Below are 20,510 nucleotides of genomic sequence, written 5' to 3'. Positions count from 1 at the left end.
TAATAGGACCCAGTGAATGTGACTTTGGAATTCAGGCCTCAATTATGTGATATTTTAGAAATGTGAGGTATAACATGCACCCATCTCTTCTTCTTTGGATTTGATGTCCTTTTTCTAAAGGACATTTTTTGCATTCCAATGCCACTTTTGTCGCTGCCAGGACTACAACGTTAAACTGGAAAATTCCAACAGTGAGATTGTTTCTAACAAGACCCAGCAAAAGTGAGTCTTGTTATCAATTTTAACCTTCAGATTTCTCAAGATCACTTCCAAGCCTCCATCTTTTAAATAAAAATGTTGCGTTCTTTTAATGTTGTCTCAGGCTCATAACGGGAATGCAAATAACTAAAAATTAAATCCTTTCAGGCATCCCCAGAGCTGCTGCTTATTTATTTATTTAAATTTAATTCATGATGGGGAGAAACCTTTTTGTATTAAATTATGGGCAGGGAAACAGAGCCCAGCTCTCCAAGCGAGGTCTCCGTGGTGGAGAGAACTCATTAATGTCATTCAAACAAATTGGTGTGAAATATGATCATCCCAAGCAGTACATTTATTTACACTTGGAAATCGGGAATAATACAGTTAGGATATATGAGGCAGCAATTAGGGAATATGGCTGCAGGTATTCAAGGAAATATCATTCAGCTTCTGCTGCAAGAAAAAGAGGAATATTTTATTGCTGCTGTCTCTGTCTAATTGAATAATGAGGATTCCAACGCTCTTTTTGCAGGTGGAGCTGAAATGGAAATTTCAGTTGAGTGAGGAGTGAATTCCCCTGGAGCAGAGTTGGGATAATAAAAGGGTTTGTGTCTGCTCCGTGCAGAATCTTTGTTCTGCTTTAATTGCAAACCCCTGTGGGCTGCTCTGGTGGATGTCCTGCTCCTTTTGGGTTTGAGAGTGGGATAGAAACAGGGAATCATGGAATGGTTTAGGTGGGAAGAGATCTTAAATCCCATTTTGTTCCACCTCTGCTACGGCAGGGAAACTTTCCACTATCCCAGGTTGCTCCAAACCCCTTCCAGCCTCGCCTGGAACGTTTCCAGGGATGGGGAATCCACAAATTCTCTGAGAAAATCTGACTTTTCCTGGTGGTTTAATTTAAATCTTCTCACCCATGTGCTGCCCGAATTCTTCCTTCTGCCCCATCCTTAGGGAAAAGAACAGGGAAGAGGCCTGGATAGGATGGAAATTCCCTGTTCCCAGGAAGCACCACTGAATCCACCACCAGTGATGTCCAGAGGAACATTCCAGCTAAACTCACCTTGGAATTGGATCACAGAATCATGGAATTGTTAAGGCTGAAAATGTCCTTTATGGGCACCAACCAGCACCGCCATGTTCACCACTAAACCAGGTCCCCAAGTGCCACATCCACACATTTTGGGAACACTTCCAGGGATGATGAGTCCATGTCCATCCCTAGACAACATTTTCCATGAAGAAATTTTCCCTGAAATCCAATCTGAACCTTTCCTGGTGCAGTTTGAGGTCATTTCCTCAACTGGGGATGTTCAGAGCAAGAGGAACAAGGCAGTGACAGCTTGGAGACATCCAAAGGAATGGACTCTGGGAATGTCCAATTTCCAATGTCTGATTTCCAAGGTGCTCCCATCCCACCTTTGGCCTTTCCTTCAGTTTTACAACATTCCCTCAGCCCACAGAGAGTCTGGGGAGAGCAAACCTGGGATATCCCAGGATTTCTGAGTCTTCCATTCCATAAACCACCATCCTTCAGCGCTGCTTCCAAAAGTTCATTCAGCTCATTCCCAAAGTTCCATTCCAAGGCTTTTCCTTGGATTTATCCACCAATAGAAAATGCTGCTATTCTTATCCCATTAATAGTTTTAATTAATTATATTCTAAAGGCCCATGGCAACGTTTGAACACCAACAGCCACCAATGAATCCACTGGGTTAAACAAAAAGCTTTCAGGAAGTTTATAACCCCCAAAACACCCCGAAATTCCTTCAGATTCCTGGAATCAGCAGAAGCATCTCATTTTGGAGATGCCAAAGTACAACTGCAAAGTACAGCTGTGATTGCCCCACGTGGCTCTGTCACATCACTCACCCAGCAGTCACATCCCAACAAAGCACCACGAAATTTGGCATTTCCAAGTCAGATGAATGCAGATTCCCATAATAAAGTCATCCCAGCACATGGAGAAGTAATTATGCTCCAGCTTTGTCACTGCGAGGAATTTCTGTGTGCTGGAGCACCCAGGGTGGCTTTTTTTTAAAATTTTAGCTGCTGTTATTTAATTGATGAATGAACCAGAGAGGCTCTTTAATATCTTCCCTCTGCAAAGGGAATAATTTTAATAATAATTTTAATAAAAATCCAGGAAGGGAAAAGTAAATTCCACTCATTTGGATAATATACTAACCAGTGGATTTCTTTGGGAGCAGGTGGATTCATGGCTCAGATCAAAGGACTGAATTCAGCTGTATTTCCATGTTTGTGCACAGAAATAGGGAATAAGTTGGAAAGTCAGCATATGCTGGAGTGAGGAACAATCTGTTCCGGCAGGAATTCCATTCCTGCTGTAGCCTGGCTCATTAGAATGGATGGATTTTGGTTTGTTCAACCAGTCGTGGGCAAAATATTTGGCCAATCTCGCAGTGCTGCCATCTGTGTGGGCAGCAAGGCTGTCCAGCAGCGTCGGAAATGTCACTGCTTCCAACAAGGCCCTAATGGGAGTTCAATCAGAGGGAGCTTTCCCCTTAATTAAATGGCAGCTGATTAATGGGATGTGGTTGGGTGTGGAACAACTGCGGCCTGGTTTGGGTTCCCTCCCAGGGGTGGGGCTGGCTCAGCACAGCTTCTCTGCCACAGAAAGAAATCCCCAAGAAAACACTGGAATTGTGCCCAGCAAATATCAGGAAATGCCATAATTGAGGTGGAAGAACAATCCAGATCCATCTTTTCCATTGCTCCTGGCCGTTTTCCCTCTGGTCCCTCTCAGCATTTGGTGTTGCAGTGATTTAGGTGTGGCCCTTGGGGACATGGGGTGGTGGGTTATAGGTTGGTCTTGGAGGGCTTTTCCAAGATCCAGGATTCTGTGATTCCGTGATTCAATGATTCCATGATTCCATGATTCTGGAATTCCATGATTCCACGTCCTGGAGTTGCCATACTGCACCTCAGGACATCACTCACCCTTTCCTCAAACAGGTTTAACTGCACGGATTTATCTTTGATGCTTTTGTAGAACTTCTCCCAGTGACATCCTACTGTTCCCTCTATTATTCCGACTATTCCATGCAAATCCTGCTCCAGGATGAGGGGATAATACACTTTCCCTCCCCTAAATTAGAGGATGAGGCTCATTTGCAATAGGCCAAACACTGACAGCCAGATGGAGCCATCGAGGGTTGTTGGTGACACTCAGTGGGAAATGTGGCTGGGATGTGGCTGGAGAAGGGGAATTTTCTGGGAATGCTATCCCTGTTCTGCTTCCTGGAGATCAGCACAGGGCAGGAATAAGGCTGGGCAATGCACAGGGACTGCAGGGGGATCAAGGCCACCCCAGACCCCCTCAGCCTCCAGCCCATCCCAGGAATGTCTGGAAGAAGGAACTGCGCAGAGAAATGATTTCCATAGAAAGGGAGGAACTCTCCAGGGTGGAAAACTCATCCCTAAAAAGATGGCCCCAAATCCAGGGAGATGCCCAGGATGCTGCACACCCCCTTTTCCCCCTTCACATCCTTCAGCTCCCAAAATCCCCAGGATATTATCTCCAAAAAGCGAGTGGTGGGAGCCCTGTGGGCATCCAGAGACATCCTGAACCCCCTGAGGGAATTGGGGAACCCTGAGGAATGAGGAACACCCCGGGAAGGAGGGAACTGTGGAGGAGTGAGAGGATCATCTCCTGAGCAACACAAACTTTATGTCCTGACCCAGCTCCCGGGGAGCTCTGGCAGAGCCAGCAACATAAAACCAACCCCTAAAACCTCAGCCTTGTTCCTTCCCAGAGCATCTTTTTCCTTTTATGACATCTGATAAAAGAGGCTCTTTTATCGCCGCGGTTTTAGAGGTCAACTGCCTCTTCTGATCTGATTTCTCTCTTTTCCAATTAAGTTACCGCGAATCCCATCAGATTTGCAAGGGAGGGATCAAGAACAATTCCTCTCCTGATCCCGTTAATGCCTGTAAATATCAGCCGTCGCCTCGTTCCCACAACGAGCCAAAGGTGGGAAGAGGAAGACACCATAAAATACTTTTTACTCAAAGGCAAGGAGTAATAAATGGTCTCTGTGTCCTTTGAAACCTGAGTGGCTTTTCCTAAGGATATAAATTTCCTTTTAGGAGCCAGCAGATGGACCCATTTTAGGAGTTCATAATATTTTTTTTTTTTTTTTTTAATGCTGGTTTTTGGTTTCGGGCGTTTTTTTGTGTCTCTTTGGTCCTTGAACATCTTCATGCTGCAGAGCAGGGTTGTGCAGGGAATTCTTCATGGGGAAAAGGGCCTTAAATTCTTTCCTGTGCCATTTCCAGGGAAAGATCCCAAGCATATCACGCTGGGCACAATGGAACAACAAATTTTCCTCCATCTCCACAAAATTCCCTATTTTGGGAAACACAGTCCATGTGTAACTCTTTACACCAACAAGGCTGTAAATATTTACACCATCCCAAAATTAGACCTGCTCTTTTTTTTTTCCCCTCGAATGAATTAATAAAGATAAATTACCTCTGTTTCATGTCATCCTAATTAATTTCCCCAAAGGATTTACTCATCATTTGTGAGCTATTTATGAAGGAATCTGCCCTTCTGTGGCTCCTGAGTTATTGCACAGATCAATCTGACGGGAAAAAAGCCACTTGGAATGTGGGGAGATGCACAGGAAATGGGAGTGGATGGATGGGTGGATGGATGGATGGATGGATGGATGGATGGATGGATGGATGGAAATAGGAAATTGCTGCTGCAGCTCCAAAATTGCTTCAAAGCCACCCAGGCTTAGAAAGTGGCATGAGAATATAAGGAAGTCAGAGGAATTTCTTAATTATTTTCCTGTGTTTTTTGAAGTTTGTTATGTAGGGAAGTGGATTCAGCAGCTTTGAAAATATTCCATCCCCAGGGAAAAAAATTAATTTTAGACCTGAGTTTAGATTGGTCTCTAACCTGGTTTTACAAAAGCTGAACATTCAGAACACACTGAGAGGTTCCTTATTTCCAAGGAATTTGCACCCTGGGATGCTTCAACATCACACCAGAGATGTCCAGAAGATCCTGCCCAAATAAAATATTCCCTGTTTGGGGAGAAGCAAAACTGCAGCCACATTCCTTCCTTTGGGGAATATCCCTGGACATTGAAGAAAAAAGAAATCCATGAGGCTTTGGGCTAAATGAATATCCTGGAATGTGGAATTATAGAATCCCAGAATGGTTTGGGATGTTAAAAAATTGGCCATGTTAAAAAATTGGGATTTCTTTTTAGCTTGGATCTCACAGGACTCTCCCGTGAGAATTTTTGTTCCACTTGGGATACAGTTGTATTATTCCAGGGCAGGAGACAGTGCTTTTATGGGATACTCTGGAGCATGGGAGAGTTGTAGCTCCTGGAACTTTATCAAGAATTAAATAAAATTAATTGGTGAGCCACAAATATGATACAAAATTAGCCAAAAAGCCTCTGTTGTTGCAAACTCCCATTGTCTCTCCTGCCAGCTCCTCGTTTTTTATTTATAATCTCCAGGAAGGAGCAGGAAAAGCAAAGCTCCTGCTGGGAAATGCTGGTGGAAATGGAAGTGAAAGCTTCTTCAAATCACATTATCTTTGATTTTAATCTGGTCGCTATGAAAAGCCTCATACTCTCTGAAATCAGCTCTCTTCTTCTTCAAATACAATTAAAAGCCTTTGGGAGCAGCTTTTAGCCCCTCAATCCAATAGCTTGGGCAGACACAGGAATTATTGGAAAGCAAAGGTCTTTGGAAAGATGTTGCTGCTGAGCTGCTAGCAGAGAAAAAGACTCGGATTCTCAGCATGGCATGAAAAGAGAACTTTATTATTTTGATTCCAACCTATATAGACTTTTCAGAGGTCACCCAGATTGGTCAGTCAGAAACCTCCCCCTAGGCCTGACTGGCCAGGCCTGAACTGTCCAAATCTCGAGACACTGTTTTTAATAACATCCAAACTTTATCTTTGTTTATAAAACACAGGAGAAAATTCTCGTGGGAAAGACCTGTGCTAGGCACAGGAAATCACCTGCTAATGGTGTCACTGCTCCCTGCAGGTCACAGCTGCCACTTCTGGGGACAAAAGTGATCGTTCCATGTCCAGCAGGGGGATGGCACTGCCGGGAGGTGTCTCTGCAGGGAACAGCATGGGGGTGTGGCTGGCACAGACCTTTCCTGTGAGAATTCTTTTCTCTCCTCTTCCTGTGTTTTATAAACAAAGATAAAATTTGGATGTTATTAAAAACAGTTTCTCATGATATGGACAGTTCAGGCCTGGCCAGTCAGGCCTAGGGGGAGGCTTTGAACTGACCAATCCGGGTAACCTTTGAAAAGTCTATATAAGTTGGAATTAAATAATAAAAGACACACTTTTATGGCACACTGAGAACCTGCTCCTTTTTTCTCTGCTAGCGGCTCAACAGTGACATGGGGGAAGTGGAGAATCTCCAGCCTGGGGGTTGGAAAGCATCTTTTGGAAGTGTTTTCCTTCCTGGCTGGAGCTGAGGCTCTGGAACTGCTGTTTGTTGAGGGGAATTTGTTGGGAATGAAGCTGCAGCTCCCTCATCCCAAACAACACGCTGATGTATCAAATGTTCACAGAACGAATAGAGAGTCAGAAAATCAGCTCACACTGGTGCTTTCACATCCCAACCCACCAGCTCCAGGGGGATTCCTGGGCTCTGAAATGTTGGCTCTTGGAGGCACCACCAGGGTCAGATGGATACAATCATGGAGTGGTTGAGGTCGGAAAACAACTCCAAGTCCAACCATCAACCACCACCAGGGCCATGTCCACCTCAGAACCACATCCTGGAGTGGTTTTTGGACACTTCTGAACATCCTCAAGCCTCATCCACGGTTTTTGAACACTTCCAGGGATTGGGACTCTCCCACTTCTCTGTTCCAACCCTTTCCACGAAGAAATATTTTGGGATGATGGCTCAGGTTGGCACCTGGGGGGGAATTGAGGCAGTGACTGCTATGGATTTTTCCATGTGAATCCAGGGCCAGACACACCTCTGGAGAGATGTCTGGGATAGGGTTGGATGTTGTGAGGATCTGGTTACATGCCTTCCTGGGCTGTTCCAAAAATCTTCATTAAAAAAAGAAAAAAGAATAAGAATTAAAAAAAAAAACAAAACCAGAAAAGAGCACAAAACCCAACAACTACCAAAAAAAAAAAAAATCCAAAAAACCACCAAACAAACAAACAAAAGTACAACAAACAAAAAAAAAAAGAAAAAGGAAAAAAAAGAATAACATTGCTTTTTTTCTTCCAGTGCAGCTCTGCTGGTGTTTATTTACAACCATCCGATTCCGAAGCCTGAATTAAAGAGCAGCTCAGGAAGAGGAATGGTTTTGCCCTTTCCTGGATCCTTTGGACATCGTGCTCAAGCTAATGAGGAATTTGCTTTTTTCCCAGCCCCTGAATGCCTTCAGTGTGTGTAAAAACCCTCTGACAGCAGACATTCCCATTTATCCACCTCCTTTCAGGGCGCAGATGCCAAAACTGGACTCCCTCTGGCAGTGATGCTCTGGACAGAGGGAATATTGTTCCCTGCATTCCCATTCCCCAGGAACACCAGGTTGTGCCTCTTCTTCCTCCCCTCCTTGCACAGCATTATTTGGTTTCCTATGGCCATTGGAGGAAAACTGGGAGAAATATCACTTCCATGCATAAATTTTCCCATTGTCTTCCTGTTTTTCACTGCTGTAAATCACTGTTTATTAAGGGACAGCTTTTCCAGGGAATACAGATAATTTCCTTTTCGTGGGCTCTTCTCACTGTCTCGTGTAATTCTCAAAAATGGGATGATTTTCTTTATCCAACCAGATCTTCACGGCAGGAAGGGGAAAAACTGGTGAAGTTATCTATAAACTTTAACCTTAAAATAGAATTAGGGCATGGTTTGGGGTGGAAGGGACTTCTTTAAATCCCATCCAGTGCCACCCCTGCCATGGCAGGGACACCTTCCACTTCCCTGGAAAAGCTCCATGCCAGCAAACTGCCACTAAAAACATATTTGTTCATATTTCTTTTCCAAAAAAAAAAAGGATTATTCCTGCCTCTCCTGCACAGCTCTCCAGGAACACGCAGCCCTGCCTTCCACATATTTCAAAATATTCATTATTTTTGCCCTTTCCAGCGTTCGCCTCATAAAAATAAATTACAGGAATGGAAATTGGGAAGGCGGCGGTTTAATTTCTCAAAAGCAAAATAATGACTCAAGCTCATGGAAATTGGGTTTGCCAGGAGGAAATGGGGAATGTGCAAATGGCTGGGGGTGGGAAGGTTTTGGTGCTGGAGGGTTTGGTGTCACCCTGGGAGGTTTTCCCCCAGCCCAGCACTGGGAATGAGTGTCCATTTCCTTCCTGGACATCATCTCCAGTGGAATGGGTGGAATGGGTGGGATTTAAGGTCCTTTCCAACCCAATCCATCCCACAATTCCATGACTCTGCGATTCCATGACTTTCTGACTGAGCTGCCACGGGTTCAGGGTGACATTTCATTGTTGTTTTTCCCTCCCTGGGAGATTAGGCACTTCCAGCCTTCGTTCTGTTTCAGGTAGGAAATTCAGCCACACTTTAGGAATTACCATGGATAACTTCCACGGGAAAAAGGCAATGGATCAGTTAATTTATCCTGGAATTTATTTCCCCATCCCCCCAGCGGTTTTTAGATGTTTCACACAAGAACTCCAACAAACAAGCAGCTCCTCCTGCCTGGATTCCTCTCCCTTCAGGGAACATTTTGCACCAGAGTGGCTTTAATTAATATTTCGCAACCCGCCGAGCCGCAGTTGCCTCTCACCAGTTTGAAATCCACTGGTTGCTGAAGAAAAGGTGGAAAATCAATCACCACAGGACCTTCCTTTAAACAACTCTAATTAAGAAACCTGCTGAGCAAAGCATCCAAGCACACGGGTGAGTCCATCTGTATTCAGCCAGGCACAAGCACAGGCAGAAAGCTTGGAATGTTCTTCCCTCCAGAGGAGCTGCCTGATGGATTGGGACCTCAAAGAAAACAGGAGAGATCCATGTGATCTTCCCTTAATGATCCTGTGTTTTATATTCTGTAACCAGTTCTGCTGTTTGGATGTTTTTTTTCCCCTGGAAAGCACCTCCACGGAATATTTCTTGGCAGGTTTTTGTCAAACCGCGTTTGGAATATTGAAGGACTTGGGGAAGAAGAGGAAGTGCACATTTCACTGAATCCCAGGGTCTCTGAGGATGGAAAAGAACTTCCAGACTGAATCCAAGCTGTGCCCAATCCCTGCTTTGTCACCATCCCAGAGCTCTGAGTGCCACAGCCAGGAATTCCTGGGACACCTCCAGGGATGAGCACTGCAAACCTCCCTGGGCACTTCCAATCCCTGACCATCCTTTCCATGGGGAAATTCCTGCTGCTGTCCACCCTGAACCTCCCCTGCCCAGTTCCCTCTTATCTCCCACCCCCCTGAGCTCTGAGATCCCAGAGCTGAACCCTCAGCTCCTGACAATGACATAATCTCCCCAGTATTTTCCTCTAATCTGAGATTTCCCATTCAGCAGAAAAATGGGAATCTCACAAGGGAAATTATCCCAATGCCAACCCCACATCCTTCACTGGCAAAGCCAATTTTCATTTTCCAAGCCATCAGTATCATTAGGCAGCAAAATGTGTGGCACATCAATCTCACCCATTGCTGATGGATTGGTTTTTTCCCTGAATAATCAAATCCATTCAATTCAGGGACAGGCAAACGAGATAAAGGTGGGAATGTCCTTGGAGCAGCACAGATCCTGTGGAGCTGCACATCCCCCTTGGAGCCACAGGGATTTTCAATGTGGTTCTGCAGTGGAAAAGCCGCTTGATATCCCAAGGGGACACCTGGAGCATCCAGAGGATCTTCCTGGCTTTCCTTTCTCCAGGTTTCTCCCAGGTTGCTTCCCAAAGGAAGCTCTTCAACAGGTGAGCAGCGTTTGGAGGAGGAGAGGATTTCCTCCTCGAGGGGGAAGTGTTCAGCTATTCCAGATGGGAAAGCCCAAGGCAGCATCAGCTGTTCCTCACCTCTGACCAGGAGGATGTTGGGGAAATGTTTTCCACAAAAAAAGAGATCCTGGAATTTCTAAAAAAGCCAGGCTGCATCACATTGTTCTCCTGTGGGGACATTCCATCCTTTTTCCCTTGTTCCTTCATCTTCCACAGCTTGAGAGGGATCTTCTCCTCTGGGATTTGAGCAGCACTCAATTAATTACAATTGATCAATTGTAATTACAATTACAAAAGATCATGGAATCATGGAATCGTTATGATTGGAAAAGATCTCCAAGAGCATCGAGTCCAACTTTGGGCCAAAGCCCACCTTGTCACCCAGACCAGAGCAGAAAGTGCCACCTGCAGCTGTTCAACATGAAATAAAGTCACTAAACCCGAACAAAAAAATCAGTGAGGTCCTCAAACACAACCTGTTGGTGACATTCCCATTCCTATCCCATATTTTTGCTGATTTCCTTGGTGTCTGGTGGCAGCAAGATGGAATTATTTCCACTTTATATGAGTGGTGCCAATGGGGATTGGACAAGTTTTAGGTTGGACTTTTTGTTCCCAAAAAGAGCAGAGATTCACCATGATCCAGCGAAAGCCATCAGCTGATGGAATTCTGAGCATTCCTGACCTGAATTCCAGGTGGAAAGGCAGTTTTCTGTAAAACAGGGAAAGAAACAGCTTCATTCACCTCTTTTCCATCTCTTCAATGGGATGAATTAAAGAGTTGGAGGTTCCAGACTGAGAACATCCATCCCATGGAAGGGAGAAAAAACTGTACATCACTCAGGACCACAATAAAATCCACCAAAAAAACCCCCCCTAAAATCCCAAAAATCCCAAATCCACCTTTTTGGTGTCACTTATTCCAAACTGATTCTAAACTGATTCTAAACTGATTCTAAACATCAGCACAACCAGGCAGCTCTTTAAAAACTCCTGCAGAATTGGATATTAGGAGTATTTTATTACAATTTTTTGTGTCCTGCTGTTTTTTTTCAGCCTCTGTCTGACCCAAATTTATAGGAAGATTATAGTTGGGAGCATGGGATGGGATAGGGGGGAAAGTCTATGGATGTTGTGTTCAAATTTTGTGGGGTCAAATTGAAAATGGGGATGAAACTAAAACTCTTTGTAGTGTTGGTTTAAAGTCAAAGGTGATGTTGGAGAGGTGCAGAGAAATTCGGGGAAGGAGTGGGGAGCTGGAGATGGAGAGGGACTGGGGACAAGGGCTGGAGGGACAGGAGACAGGGAATGGCTTCCCAGTGCCAGAGGGCAGGGAGAGATGGGAGATTGGGAATTGGGAATTGCTGGCTGGGATGGAATTCCCAGAGAAGCTGTGGTGCCCCTGGATCCCTGGCAGTGTCCAAGGCCAGGCTGGACATTGGGGTTGGAGCAGCCTGGGACAGTGGGAGGTGTCCCTGCCATGGGACATCCCTGGATGGGATTTAGGGTCCTTTCCAACCCAAACCATTCCATGATTCCTTGTTAAACCTTCCCAAATATGCAGGACTCTCCAGAGCAGCAGCAGCTTGGCCTCCCTGTGATAATAACAAGTCAAATCCATGTTTTCAGTGGGAATTAGGTCAAGCAGACACTTGGAAACAAATTCCTCATGTTCCGGTGACTCTGTCAGCTGCTGGGTGACCTCCTGTCCTCACATCCCACCTGGAACTTGTCAAACCCCAGAAATCCCTGGGAAAGGCTCTGCTTTTGGCAGCTTCTCTCCACTGAACAGGCTGCTTTTGAAAGCTCCTATTGAGCTCCCTTTATATCCCAAACCTGCTCTCAGGCTCCATGGATAACGCCAGCATTCCAAGGAAAACTCACCAGGAGAGCATTTAGGGTTGTCATCAGTTGATATCTCACCAAATGCTTCTCCTCCAGCTCCATTTCTGTCAGGTTCTAAGAGGAAAAGGAGCTTTATTCTTCCAAAAAAGCTGGAAAAATCCAGGCCCCTCTCTTCCTGGAATATCCACAACCAGGTCCTTTCTCTTTCCCAATTAGGACAAAACTGCTGGCAATTAGTGCACATCCAGTGACTGAAATGTGTCTCCTCAGCTCGTGTTTTCCACAAAAAGCAGCAGGATTTGCCAAAAGGCTGCTGCAGAGCCAGTTTGGTCCCAGAACTCCAGGAGGTGGGAATTGTGCCAGGGGAACCTGTCAGGTTTGGAAACCCAACCTGCAGGGCCTGGGAAGAGTCAGAGCAGAGAGCCTGACTTAGCTGAGGAACTCAGTCAAAATATGGGATTGGCTCATCAAAATTGTCCTCATCCCCCCAAAATGGTCCTTTGGAGAGAGGGGTGAGCGTGAGGGAGCTGGAAAAAGGGAGATGATAACTCCACATATCCTTGTGTTTGGAATGCTTTAATCTGAGCTCATTAATTCACCAATAAATTGGTGTTCAGAGTGAGGAGTTGCCTCTGCTGAGGGGTTGGAGATTTCAGAACTCCGAGGCTCCAACTGTGAACAACCCAACTCAAAGCCAGGAATTTCCTGACCATGAATTTTTAACAAAGATCATCATTTATACCTCAAATGCCAAGAATTTTGAGGGATTTTTTTTTTCCCAGTGACTTCAAATTAACCAGATATTCCCAGGGAGAATCTGCCTGGTATCCTAGAGATGTGCTGATTCCTTTTATCCCCCAAAACAAAGCCCTGCAGAGCTCAGTTTTGGGGAGAGATGTAAGGAATTCCTCAAGGAAAAATATTCAAAATTCAAAAGTTTTCTGTGATTATTAATTTCCACAGGGCTGTGACAAGACATGCTGGGATTGTGTTTCCACAGGAGAGACTCCAATAGTGGCCAAACTCACTCTGATGTAGATAAAGAGTCCCAAAATTCCAACAAAAACATTCTAGGTGTTTTGTCTATAAAAATCTGCATTTTGCAACCTCTTCTCCAATAAGGATTTATGGATTTATCCAATATGGATTTATCCAAACACCTCCTAGATGCTTCAGGCCACAGCAGGAGTCCTTCAGTGTAAAATGCAGCCAGGAAAAAGAGAAAAAAACCCCATAAATGTGTGGTTCAGGTGGAATTTTATCCAGTTCCTGTGGGGCTCTGATGGGACACAAAAGCACTTGCCTTCCATATTTTATCCTTTTTTCCAAAAATTTGAGTATTCCTGCAAAACCAAGAGCTGAGAATCCTGAGCTTGGCAGACGATGATCAGACCTGGCACTTGGTTTTCCCAAAATTCTGGCTGATTTTGGAGATGATTGGGAAAGGGAGGGAAGGCTGGGAATAATTATTCCTTCACCTTAGATCCAAAGAGCAGATAAGAGTGAAATGCATAACAAAAAAACCCTTAAACTCCAGACATCAGGAACGCAATGAATATCCAAAATTTCTGCCCACTGGAGCAAATTTATTCCTGGTCTGTTGGACTCACACATTCCTCCCCTTTTGGCTTTGCCTTTCCCTCCTCCAGGACTGAGATCTCCCAAATCCCACCTGGAAATTCTCCCACAGAAATGGCAGAGAACCTGAGAAGGATCAGAAGAGCAAAGCCCATGTTTGATGTATTAAATGCCATCCTCTCCCTCTTTGGAATAACAATTTGATTATTCCTTGCTGCATTCTGGAGAGAAGAATTCTTCTAATCCCATTTAACCCTCTTTGGGTTTGGAATCAGTTCCCTGAGCTTTTAGGATAATGAAAAGGCATCATCTGGCACTGCTCCTTTCTTCCCACCTCCCAGCCCTGGGATGCTGCTGAGGACTTCCCAGGATGCTGAAAATCCAGGGAATCTGCATGGTGGAAAGTGTTTGCAAGGATGAAGTGGGAATTCCTTCCACAACCATCAGGCACTTCCAGTTGGGAATTCCTGGAGTTTCGTGAGGATTTGTGGGTTGCATTTGAAGTCAATTAAAAAAGAACCCAAAAACCAAAACAAGCTGGAGTTTGGAAGATTCTCCACTCTTCTTTGGGGTTTGGAATTCAGAGTTTGCTGCTCCTAGTGGGTTTTTTTTTTGGGGTGTCTGTGCAGGACCAGGGGTTGGACTGGATAACCCTGTGGGTTCTTCCCATTCAGGATATTCCATGATTCCGTGATTGTCCCACCTCCTGGGAGTGAGGACATCACAAATCCTTTTATTTTCATAGGATGGAAGAGTTTTTCCCTCAGGTTTCTTTCATCCACAACTTCCCCATTCCCAGCCGAGGGAAACCTGAAGAGGAAAAGGCACAAAGTCCATTTGCCATGTTTACAGGTCAAAACCCACCGAGAGGATTAGCCTGGAGCAGCAGGTGCGCTATTTCATTAGGAGAAGCTTTTTCCCTAATAGAAAAATGGGAAAATCTCCTTTTTTACATAAATCTGGGAGATTTACACAATAGCTGGACAATTCCGATTAATTTAGCTGCGTCTTCATCAATCCAAAAGACCCAAATTGAGGAAAACCCTCTGGGAATCTTCAGCCGTTTTTTACCTCAAAGTGAGTTGTACTTTGCAATATTTATATTTGAAATATTCTCCCTGCTCCCCCTGGCTTTTATTGCCTTTGAATGGCTGAGGCTCTGGATTTTGGGGAAAAACACCTACAGGGAATATTTTTACAGAGAGATCCGAGATGAGTCATTTCATCCAACCTCACAAATAATGGTAAAAGCCCCAAATTTTCAGGGCTAATTACAGAGAGATTGTTAAATCAAGGCTCCTAAATAAAAGGTAATAATTCACACTGCCGCTAATATGACAAGGAATCTGCCAGATAAAGAACAAATGGAAGGAGTGGGAATATTTAGGGGAGTTTAATGATGAATTAAGGAATTCTCATGGTTCTTCCTGGGGATTTTAATTGGAAGTGGAGAACATTAAATGCCCCCATTTCTTGCCTCATTTAACTCTGCCAGGGGTTGTCTGTTCTCTTGTTTGCTGGATGTGTTCCCTGTGGTTCAGCCCATCCTGTTCATGATATTCCAGGAGTTCTATTATGGATTTTTTTCCTTTCTCCCAGGACAAAAAAATCCTCTTTGGAAAGGTGTCTTTTGGAATGGTCCTCACCTCCCCCAGGACCTCCCCAAGGGAGACACAAAAGGGAAAAATAATCACCAAAAAACACCTCTTTCCTCGAAATGAAAAATCAACAACCTCTCTGTGTCCATAAATCATGGAATGTTTGGGTTGGAAGGGACCTTAAAACCATCTCATTCCAACCCCCTGGCGTGGGCAGGGAGAGCTCTGCCATCTCATCCTTTAGGGGAAGGAGACACCCAAGATTTGTAGGTGTTTGGGGTTGAATAGGATGGAAGAATTCCATAGAAGTTTCCTATGTTTATTAATAAATTATCCATTTGGTGTGGGAATTGGTGTTGGATTGTCCCTGGAAGAAATGGAGATGGAATAGAGGAAGAAAGGAAGAAAGGAAGGAAAAGAATTCACCAGTGTTGTCTCCAGAGCTGATCCAGCTGAGGGGGTGCAGGATCCTGGGGCATCTCCTGGGATTTTGGGGCACCTTTTTAGGGAAGAGTTTTCCGGGGAGAAAAAATAATTCTCTGCAAGTCCCTTCTTCCAGAATTTCCTGAGATGGTCTGGAGGCTCTGGGGGTCTGGGGTGGTCTTGATCACCCTGCAGTCCCTGTGCATTTCCCAGCCTCGTTCCTGCCCCGTGCTGATCTCCAGGAGGCAGGACAGGGATGGAATTCCCAAAAAAGTTCTGTCCTACCTTCTCCAGCCACATCCTGCTTTTCCCACTGTCACCAACAACCCTTGGCTGGCTCCATCCTGCTGTGGGTTTTTTGGGACACAAATCCCTGAGCTCCTGGGATCCTACAGGAGCAGTCTGTGGGATCAGCTCCTTCCTGCTGGCCCAGATCCATCCACTGGAGCCATTTCCATGCAGGAACATCCCTCGGAGGTTTTCCCGTTTTCCCGGTGTGCTGTGGGATCTGGAAGGTGTTACTCACTTTATCACCCTCTACATCAGCCTGGCTTCCCTCAAACACCTCCTGATGGGCTTGGCTGCCATTCCTCATCCATAATGAAGTCTGGAGCTGAGCTCATTACACCTGAGCTGTGGTTTCATCCCAAATCCCTGCCCAGGCTGTCCTCAGGTGAACCACAGGGGAGGAGCAGAGCCAACTCCAGCCTGGAAGGACCCAAATGTCCCCAGAGAGGTCCTGCAGGGCACAATCCCACAGGATATCAGCAGTTTGTGCAGCAGCATTCTGATGGGCCAGCATTATTTTTGTTATTGTTATGTATATTTTATTTATTATTTTATATATTATATTTATTATGTTATTATAATATATATATGTTATAATTGTTATTATTGTGATCCCATGGGATTTGCTGGATTTTGCCTGGAATAAAGGGCAGCAGCAAGGAAAGAAGAGCTCCTCAAAGAATTCCTGGCATTTTCTGGCGAGGGGAGGGTGGGATTTGACTCCAAATTAAGGAATCATGGAATTGTTTAGGGTGGAAAAGCCTTTGAAGATCATGCAGTCCAAGCATTCCCCAGCAGTGACAAGGCCACCAGTGCCCCGTGTCCCCAAGTGCCACATCCACAGGGCTTTGGAATCCCTCCAGGGATGGGGATTCCACCACTTCCCTAGGCTGGACAACCCTTTCCATGGAGAAATTCCTGCTGCTGTCCACCCTGCCCCTCCCCTGGCCAGCCTGAGGCTGTTCCCTCTCCTCCTGTCCCTGTTCCCTGGAGCACAGCCTGACCCCCCGGCTGTCCCCTCCTGGCAGCAGCTGTGCAGAGCCACAAGGTCCCCCTGAGCTCCTTTGCTCCAGGCTCAGCTCCTTCCCAGCTCCCTCAGCCTCTCCTGGGGCTCCAGACCTTCCCAGCTCATTCCTTTCCCCACTCCAACCCCTCAAGATCCTTCTTGTCACGTGGGGCCCAAAATAAGATCCAATTTTCCCCATTCTTTTCTCACAAGAAGCATCTAAATCCACTTTTAAAGCAACACAGCCTGGGAAAAAACCATCCTGGGCACCACCAAAGGGACAAGGACTCTTCTCCCCCTTGCTCTTCACCTCTCTGAAGCTTCAACCCAACTTGATTTATTCCCTCTGCCTCATGGCTCTTCCTTTAGACAAACAGACTCCTTCTCAAAGAGGTTTTCAAAGATATTTCCATCCCTCTTGTCGGGGCTGAATTGAAATCTCAGCTGCTTTGTCCCTGCCGTGGCTAAACAAACCCAGTCCTGCTCCCGGTGTTAAATATTAACAGAGTATCAAGCTCAGAGCAGGTGATTAATGACTCGCGGGTTTCCACCTGGCAAATTGAATTAGAGGGAATATTGGACAGCACCAACTTCATCAGAAATGGATTATTCCAGCCTGACTGGGGGCAGAAGGGAAACAATCCCAGGGGACTGGGAATGAGCTGTTCATGCCTGGCTTCAGAGCTGATCCTTCCCTCAGATAATTCTGTGGAAAGCCCTGAATTTTTCATGAGTGACAAACGTTGGAATTGTTGGTCCATAGGGATGTCCTGGTGCAGGGAGGTCCTGCAGGGGATTGGATGAGCCAAATTCCGAAATAAATCATGGAATCATGGAATTGCTAGGGTTGGAAAAGATCAAGTCCAACCAGCACCACCATTAAATCATTGCCTCAAGTGTGCATAAATATGTTTTTAACTCTTCCAGGCAGTTTGTGCCAGGGTTGGACAACTTTTTCCAAGGAAAAAGTCCCCTAATATCCAATCCAAACCCTCTTCTCCTGTCCCTGTTCCCTGGGAGCAGAACCTGAAACCAGACTCACTACACCTCATTATTCCCAGGTAAATCCCACATTTTATTGACAATAAAACTCAATGGTAAAGATGGAAAATGATCTTTTACAACCTGTTTCTGTGTTTTCCTCGTGAAACATCCCCAGCAGAGCAAACCCAGCTCACAGTCAGCTTTATTTTGCCTTTTTCCACCAGATCTGAGGCATTTTGGGAGCAGCCAGAGCACCCCGTGCCAATGTCTGGCTGATCACATTTTCACCCTGACATAAATTCAGTTTTATCCAAGCTTTTGCTATTTTTTAACACTGAAAGGACACCTCCAGAGGGAATTCCAGCTTTCCCAGATATGGCTGATTTCCCAAAACCTCCCAAAAATTGAGTTTTTTTTTAAATTCAAAACAGAATGAGTGAGAAAGAAATTCCAGCATGATTTTTAAATGTTCTGTTTGGTGTCCTGGAGCTCCTTCAGGCCCTGGCAGGAGCTCTGAGCTCTCCCTGGATCCTTCCCTTCTCCAGGGGAACATTCCCAGCTCTCCCAGCCTTTTCTCACAGCAGAGCTGCTATTTTTCAGTTCTCTTTAAAGGAAAAATTATTCAGAAAAAGAAGTAAAAAAAAAATCCCGACTCTGAACGGTTTTAAAAATCCTATTTCTCTTTTCCTCCCTCAAAAATGAAGTTTTTATTGCTTTTCCTGGTCAGGCCTAAGGCAGGATTTGCTATTTGAAAACAAACTGCCAGCAGCCTGCAGCAAAGACAAGCTGCAATCTCTGCTTTCTTCCCGCTGCCTGTGATTTCCTCGCCTTTGCAAATATTTCTTCCAAGCGAGAAATCCAGCAGGATTGGTTGGATCAATCCCACATTTCTGCACAATCCATGGGGGAAAGTCAGGTAGGATTTGTAACCGGATACAGGAGGGAAGTGGAGCTAAGAAAGGAGAGAATTTAGGGAGTTTTTATCCCATTTCACCTTGGGATGTTCCATAAATCCTGACTGCAGTGAAGCTCCTGAACTTTGGGAATGGAAGTGACATTTCCTATTTATCAGGAATTTGCCAGGAATTTTGCCTGTTTGCCTTTCCCAAAAGGTGGGAAGGGAGGTTTGGCTCCAGTGTCGATGGAAATGTTTTCTAGGAAATGCCATGGAAATGTTTTCCAGGTCCTTGAGCTGAGGAGCAGAATCAGGAAAACCTCCTGGAGAGGATCAAATACCAGACAGGAGCCAGTGGAGGTGTTGCTGTTGAGCCGCTAGCAGAGAAAGAAGACCTGGATCCTCAGTGTGGCATAAAAAAGAGAACTTTTATTATTTAATTCCAACTTATATAGACTTTTCAGAGGTCACCCAGATTGGTCAGTCAGAAACCTCCCCCTAGGCCTGACTGGCCAGGCCTGAACTGTCCAAATCTCGAGACACTGTTTTTAATAACATCCAAACTTTATCTTTGTTTATAAAATGCAGAAAGAAAAGAGAAAGGTCTGTGCTAGCCACATGGAGGATTCAGGGAGGAGGTGGGAAAAGGATGTGATTTGCCATGGGGATTGTTGAATCCATCCCAGAACTCACAGGGTGGGATTTTTGGGGTGTCCTGGGCATAGCCAGGAGTTGGTCTGGATGATCCTTGTGGATCTCATCCAGCTCAGGATATTCCATGATTCCATGATTCAATGGAGTGCCAAAAAAAAAAAAGATTTTTCTCTGCTTTTCCTTGCAAATTCCTAAGAATTCCTGCTCAGCAGAGCTGATTCCATGAGAAACCAGCCCCACAATCCTCCAGGAATGCTGGCATTCCCAGCACTGATGGCTCATCCAGGTTCACCTCCATGCTTTGTGCTTCACATCCCAGTTTTTCCATCCTGCTGGAGCTGGAGAAGGAGCTGGAGAGACTTCCCATCTCTTCCTGCTGCCCAAGGCCAAACCAGCTTTTCCTTGGTGTTTCCTTTCCAACACTGGAGTGTGGATCTCGATCCAGGAAAAACTCCAGATGGAGGAAAAAGGCACAATCCACTCCCCAAAAATCATGAGGCAGTTTGGAAAGGGTTTGGGAATTGTTAAAAAGGAGCAAATAGAAATCACTGGTGAGCTCCTGTCTTGGATCCTCTTTTCCCAAATCCCTAGGAATTGATGGAATGCTGAAGGAATGACCAAGGCAGTGAGGATCCAGGGCAGGAAGTGTGGATGGCTCCAGACAGTTGGAATTTTTGGTGTGCAATTCCAAAAATTGGTGTGGAGGAGATTCCAACCCCTCTCTGCCCAGGGAAGAGGTTTTTCCTCCTGCTCAGGGGAAATCCCTTGGGCTCACTCCCTGCTCGTTTCTCATTTCTCTTGTCCCACTTCTGGGCACCTCTGAGAAGATCCTGCTTCAGTGCAGGGCAATTTCTGTGCCATTTGGGGAAAATTATGTCCCAAATTCTGCACTGAAACAGCTCCTTCGGCACACCTGGATCACTGCTGGTGTCTGACTGTTTGAGATCAGAGTCCAACCTTCATTACAGAAGGGAAGCTCAATGTGAAAACTCCAAAAATTGCTCTTTTTAAGATCTTCAGACTCTTCTGGGAAGAGAAACCAGAGCAGGAACTTTCAAGCGGAAGAAACGAGCACT

Source organism: Lichenostomus cassidix, chromosome 5 (genome assembly GCF_008360975.1).
Source record: "Lichenostomus cassidix isolate B80296 chromosome 5, HeHo_3.0, whole genome shotgun sequence".
NCBI classification, from domain to species: Eukaryota; Metazoa; Chordata; class Aves; order Passeriformes; family Meliphagidae; genus Lichenostomus; species Lichenostomus cassidix.
Note: the sequence above shows the minus strand (reverse complement) of the source record.